Source organism: Chinchilla lanigera, unplaced genomic scaffold, assembly GCF_000276665.1.
Source record: "Chinchilla lanigera isolate Chin_1 unplaced genomic scaffold, ChiLan1.0 scaffold00004, whole genome shotgun sequence".
Lineage (NCBI taxonomy): Eukaryota > Metazoa > Chordata > Mammalia > Rodentia > Chinchillidae > Chinchilla > Chinchilla lanigera.
The window spans coordinates 28,218,228-28,225,033 of record NW_004955405.1 but is presented as its reverse complement, the minus strand read 5'-3'; the positions used below and the strand labels follow the sequence as shown (position 1 = coordinate 28,225,033).

Sequence of the window (6,806 nt, the reverse complement as noted above, 5' to 3'; positions counted from 1 at the left end):
AAAATAATGGCTGTTGTATTACATATTGATATCTTCAAATTGATTTTTAAATATTTCTGAATACATTGATAGAAATGTAACTTTTTATCCATTTACCTATTGAAGGATATTTTGGTTGCCTTTAGTTTTGGGCACTTATGAATAAAGTTTCTGTAAAGAATATTACTAATTCATCTTTCCCATCCATTATAACATTGTTGTTATCCCTTTCATTTTATTTACTCATATCTATATACTATGATCATCCAATATGTTGTCGCTAGTACTACTTTGAACAAACTATAATCACTTTCTCTCTAAAGAACTTAGAGCATTCTGTGTAAAGAAGAACTAGGAATGACAGATTCCATCAGCTTACACTTGTGTGAAAGGTCTTCATTGCTCCTTTATTTATCAAAGATATTTTTACTGCATACATAATTGTAGAATTGGTGGTGGGTCATTCAGTGCCTTCAGTATTTCATTTTATTTTCTCTCGCTTGCATGGCTTCTAATTACAAGCTCAGTGTAATTCTCACATTTATTCAACTAAGATAAGGGCCCTTGTCTGGGGATTCAGGTTAGTGACACATGTTTCTCCGCATGGACTAAGGTCCTGGGTTCAATTCCCAGTGCTGGAAAAAAAAAAGGAGGAAAAAAAAGGATAAAATTTAAAATAAGTAAGTAAATATAAGAACTTATCGCTTTGCTAAATTCTTTCAAGATTTTTCAAAGAACTTTTGGTCTTTGCTTTGGGGTAATTTTTATATGATAAACCTAGGCATAGTTTTTGGTGTTTTTCTTAGTTGGTCTTTAGAGTTTCATGGACTTGTAATTTGCTGTTATGTATATTGAAAATTTCTGTTATTATTACTTCAAATGACATTTCCATTCGTTACATCTTACACCTTTGGAATTGGCCCAGAGTTCTTGGCTACTCCATTCATCCTTACTCTTCAAGGTTACTGCTTCCTTTTCATTGCTAAGTTTAGTCTACTGATGAGATCATGAAAAATATTCTTCATCTCTATTGCAGTGTTTTTGATTTCTATAATTTTTCCTATGATCAGTTTATTCTTTTTGCTCATTTTGTATTAGAGTTCTTAGCAAATCAATCATAACTTTTTTTTTATTCTCTGTCTGATAATCCCCAAATCTGTGTTGTGTCTGATTTTTATTCTGATGCCTATTTTGTCACTTTGAATCACTTTTTCTTGCTCCCTATCATAGTGTGTAATTTTTTTTTTATATGTTGAAAATTTTGTCAAGATGTATCAGTAATAAAGTATCAAGTATGTATCAAGATGTATCAAGTATCAGGCCCTAGTGTCACCAGTTTTCTAGTGTTAAACTGGAGGAAAGTTGGGTGTTTTTAGTGTTTATTATCACTGTAGATGTTTGTTTCCTCCTTGGAAACAAACTCCTTGCATCATCTTTGGGTTTTCTGGAAATCTATTAAATAGAGTCTTATGTCTTGAAGCTCGCTTAGTTGTAATCACTGTTTTCATACTGGAGTCTTATTGCTGTGGTTGTAAGGTGTGAAGGAGGATAAACATTCAATGGAAACTTATGATTAAATATCAGATTTTAGTAGACTTGAGTTCCGGAGCTACAGCTTTCAGAAGGATTCCTTGATCCTTTTCCCACTAACTTTATGTGACCTAGGAAGGATAGAGAAGGCTTCAGTTAACTGATTTTATTTTTCCAACTCAAATAGGACTCTGCTAGAGTAGATTCCCATGAAGGGTAAGCCTTTGTTATTCTTTCCTGGGCACATTTCAGAATTTACTAAAGTTAATGAAGAATAAACGAAAGTGAGGATCAAGAAAACATACAGAAAAGAATAAAACTTAATGGAGTAAAAAAAAGGATAAAAATAGCAAACCAAGTTTAAAAATGATACACTTAGTATTTCAGAAAAAAGATTACAGCAATTTAACTAAAGTTAAAAAAGATTTGTACTGAAATTCAAACTAAGAATAAAGGAAGAGATGCAAATGAAACTATACCTATCTTTCAGGGAGAATTAGTGCAGGAACATAGAGTAATCATTTGGTGATGGCTCCAAGGCGCAAGGTCTAGAAAACACCTGATGAGACTCTGGAGAAAAAAAGCAAGTGACCTAAACAGTGGAAAATAATCAGCTTGGCTTCAGTCTTTTCCATCGCAACTTTCAGTTCCAATGACAATGAAGTAATACTTACCATACTAAGCATTTGATCCAAGAAAATTTTACGAACAATTTGTCCTAGAATAAAAGGGTTGTGGATACTTTTAAGCACTCAAAGACTCAAAAAACATAGCACAAAAGATTGGCGAGGAAATCTGAAAATGAAAAGACTTAAAAAGAGATTTAAAAAAAAATAATTTAAAAAATCATTTGAAAAATGAAGCTGATGTACAGAAACAAATAGATCACTGGTACTGAATATCAATGTGTGGGTCGGAGATGCAGCTCAGTGGCACAAATGCCTGCCTGGCAAGCACAAGGTCCTGAGTTCGATTCCCAATACCAAAAAATATATATATATACATATCAATGTGCATATATCTTGTCAAGTAAAGTGTCTGTCACATTGTTTTATATAATAGAACAAAAGAATTGTCAGGATCTAAGTTTTCATAATTTCCATTCTGAAAATTTTCAGTAGTATAATCCTGAGAAAATTCATCAGTAGCATGTATTTTATAAGGTCATTGTGGAGATTAAATATGTTTTAATACTGGATACACAGGAGATAATAAAAGCACTGAAAGTATGCTAATGCAAACAGCCTGCCTTCAGATAAAGAAAAAACTTACTAAACTGTATAAGCTGAAAATACAAGTTGAAAAGTATATATAAAACACTGGAAATAAAATATTGGAAAAGTAGAATAAAAATAAATGTAAAGAAGTAGATTTAAAGTTTTTATATGCAAAAAATATGTTATTCTCAATTTTTTCCTATTTTTCTTTAGTAATTTTGTACTAATATTACCAGTATGAAACATTTATATGTTTTTCACAAATTCCTTTAGTTAAGTAAATTGTTCCCATATTGAAATAAGTAAAGTTAAATGATTTAAGAAAAAATACATAATATTTTATAATTTCATTCCAGTAATCTATGTCTCTTATCTGTAGATATGCAGACATAATAATTTTGAGTAGTAAGTATTTGGGTAGATTATTTTTCTCTTTCACAATCAATTATAATCTTTGTATTTTTATGATGATTATATAAAATTTATGCCAAAAGTAACTTTCTTTTGCCAGCAAAAATCAAATATAAAGGAAAAAACTGAATCCAAATTACATTGATAAAATAAATATTGATGGTGGCTATATTATTATATTACTTGTTGATTAGACCTGAACAATGTGAAAATTAGATGGAGAATATAATGTTCCAGAGGCTAAATATAAAAAGTACTTTATTAATATTATCATAATATCTCATTTGTCAAAAATATTATTGGACTTTTGCATGCAACTCATTTGGAAGACTGATAAAAATAAAAAATTTAGCCAAGAAGACTATATCTCAGCAAAAATAGTTTAGAGAAACCTGTGCTGAAGTTCAAAGACTTTTGTTACTCAGGATTTCTTCACCCTTGTTTTACTAGTCCCATCTGAGAATCACTTTCCCCCCATTTTTCAATTGGATAGAGAAGAATAAAATTATTTGGCCTAAAGTTTAAGTCAGTTCATTAACATATTTTACTATATTTATTTGATGAATGACTATTCTATATCATGCTAGCAATATTGCAATTAAGACTCATGTAAAATGTGTTTTAAAGGAGATTACATTCTCATAGAGAATATAACCTGATGAATGATGTAATTTATTGCAGATAGCTTTGAGTGCTATGAAGTAGTTGTGTTACAAGCTGAGAAATCAGTCAATTAGGACATTAAATTCTTCCAGACTCACTGTTTCTTCAAGTTTTGAGTGCATTTCTGCAGTTTGACTAGAACAAATGACACAGAGGGAAATATTTTGAAGGACTGCTAGAAAGAAGAACATTCCTCTTTATCTCTAGATTTTTACCTGAAAAATGTAAGGCCTGCAACAGCTGCAGCCACCTCCTCCGAGTGGTCTCTCGAAGAATGGTGCCAACAGGAGGAAACTTCTTAGAAACAGAAGAAGTTGTGCTTTTCAGTTATTTGGGACAATGAATTCCTTTTCCTATGAATTAATTTGTTCTTTTTTTTTTTTTTTTTTTTACTTTTAACCAGAAGGAGAACCAAATGGTCCAAAACCTCTTGTATTCTAATCCAAAGTTCATGCCATATATCTTTGTATGCAACATGTCATAACAGTGAATGAAACCAAAGCTTTGCTTTATGAAGCCCATGCAAAACAGCTGGAAATGTGTTTCTGGACAGCTTCCCAGTTAACTAGAATAGAAGAAAAGTAATTAAAAATATAGAAAAAGCAATCAACTATATATAATATATATTTATGTATTTAACTGTATATATGTCAGTAGCCCAAGCAAATCCTAGCAGTTATTAAGTAATTATTGATTATTTATCAATGCAACAACTTGCTAGTTAATTTGTTCAAGAATCACTAAGCAGGATATGGGTCAAGGATTACCCTAAAAATCTGACCAGTCATACTCTTCATGCTTTATGGAGTTTATATTCATCTAGGATAGATTTATAATATATAAGACCTATAATAAGAACAGAAAAACGTAAAAGCAGGGAGGGTCCCCTGCTATGGAAAAGTGAAAGTGGTAAGATATGACAGTGTGGGGGGTAAGAAGAGGGTCTGTTTTCCCTTGAGAGGTCAGGAAAACCTCTTTGTGCTGATATTTATGCAGACACGTAATAGTCTTAAAATGAGCCAGGCACTATAAAATGAGCGATAGTAACTGAGTATAGCATGTTAATCAATATGATTTGGCATTATCCCTGAACAGAAAGGTCATCAGTAGGCTTGTAACTCAGTAACTGAGGTAGAGGTGTTTGATCTCAGTTTAGATAGAAAATGGAGATCTAACAGAGAGACAGCTCACTCTCCAGATCATGGCTTAGGGGTTTAACTGTTCCTGGAAGAGAAATACGAAGCTAATTACTATTTTCAAAGAAAAAAAGAGTTCTATGTGTTTACGTATTTCTCACTTCTCTGACTGTTTTTTTGGAGATCACAAGAGAAGCACAAGAGAGGAAGATTCAGTAGCACTGTTTTTATTCATTTATTTGTTTGTTCGTTTGTTTTTGGTGTTCCAGATGGGAATGGCTAGTGGAAAGAGATGCATTTGAAGTAGAACTGATCTCTTTTGAGAATGGATGGGGAAGGGAAAGATGAGACACTAGGGAAACTGGAAAAAATTACAAGACTTTTAAAGCTTTGGGTCTTTGGGCTAAGTGGACGTGAGATCACCGAAAATGCAAAAGAAAGAAGAAAAAACTCTGGCTTATGACCAAAGGACCAAAACACATCATTTCAGGCATATTGTGATTTTCCAATTCAATGCCGCTATGGTTTGAAGGTCCCTACTAAAATCTATCTTGAAATTTAATCCCTACTGGAAGCTCTGAGGAAGGTAGAAGCTTTTATTTTACTTTATCTTATTTTATTAGTACATATCTGAAGTATGTGGAGTTTAATCAGACTGGCATTTGGAAATTTAAGAGTTAACTAAGGTTAAAGGAAGATATACATGACTCTTTGGGAGATAATTAAGGTAATTAAAGGGGCCATAACATGGAACCCAATTCAAGTGGAATTTCAGTTTTATGAGGAATGGAGAAACCTAGGCTAAGACTCGCTGTCTTGGCACTGGATGTCCTATACCCCTTGTGACTTTGCAGTCCCCACCAGCAAGTCATTACTAGAAGCCTACCTCACTCTCTTAAAACATCTGTCTTACTGTGGTTCAAACACATTTTTATTCTTTTTAAAGTTCTATCTGTGGTGTTCAGTTATAGTAACAAAAAACAGATTAAGGCGACATTCAAGTGTGTATGCAGTGGCATGTAAGAGTTTGCAAGTGAGTGAAATACAAAGGCTGGGAATGCAGAGCTGCAAGATTCGAGCAGAAGATGGTAGTTTAGTACTGGAGTTTGAACTTGTGCTGTGAGGGCAGAATGCCTCAGCCTTCATTTTGGCTGTCTCTTTCTTGTTGAAGCCACTTAACTTCTTTAGACTTTAATTTCCTCTTCCTTAAAAGAGAGTAATAAACAGTGACAGGCTTCCAGTAAATATTCAAAATGTTATCATTAACATTATTATTGTTCCCACTGTAATTATAGCATGGATGAGGTCACTCATGGAGAAAGAATAAATACAGAAATTATGAATCATGAAGATTAAAACCTTGAACACCTCAGAAATAGAGGCTGGATAGAGAAAAAAAGGCAAAACCAATAAGGTCGGAGAAAAGTTAAATATAATAAAAGAATTAAAACAAAAGTAGACTACTGAGGCATTACGACAAGACTAGAAGCTGCAGTGGAATGCAGAGCCCAAATTGCAGAGATTTGAGGACTGAATGGGAACGGGAAAGAGGAAATAGCCAATGAATAACATTTACTTGAGAATTGTTTCCTGTAAAAAAAAAAAAAAAGGCCATAGAAATGGAATAATAATGTATAAAAATGTGGAGCTTAAAAGTCATAACTTGTCTATGGGGTATAATTGAAAAAGCCAAAAACCAAGAGTTTATAGAATGCATCATTTGAGGAAATATTTTTAAAATTTACTTGATCTCAGCTTAGAGAGAGAGGAAGGATCTAGCTTCGAGGTTTTAAAACAATTTGATGTGTAATCTCTCAGTAAGTAGCAAGTTCTCTAAGTTGCTGCTGTTTTCACCATTTTCTACTGATTT

General features: G+C 32.7%; 1 long non-coding RNA gene across 1 annotated transcript; it reads right to left on the bottom strand.

Moving 5' to 3' along the window:
* Window positions 1-397: 397 nt before the first annotated feature.
* On the bottom strand, window positions 398-4,086 carry LOC102019134. The gene is made up of 3 exons (XR_259406.1): window positions 4,016-4,086; window positions 1,989-2,079; window positions 398-614 (listed from the first exon to the last, which is right to left on the bottom strand). It is a non-coding gene; the product is annotated as an uncharacterized LOC102019134 (long non-coding RNA).
* Window positions 4,087-6,806: the final 2,720 nt, after the last annotated feature.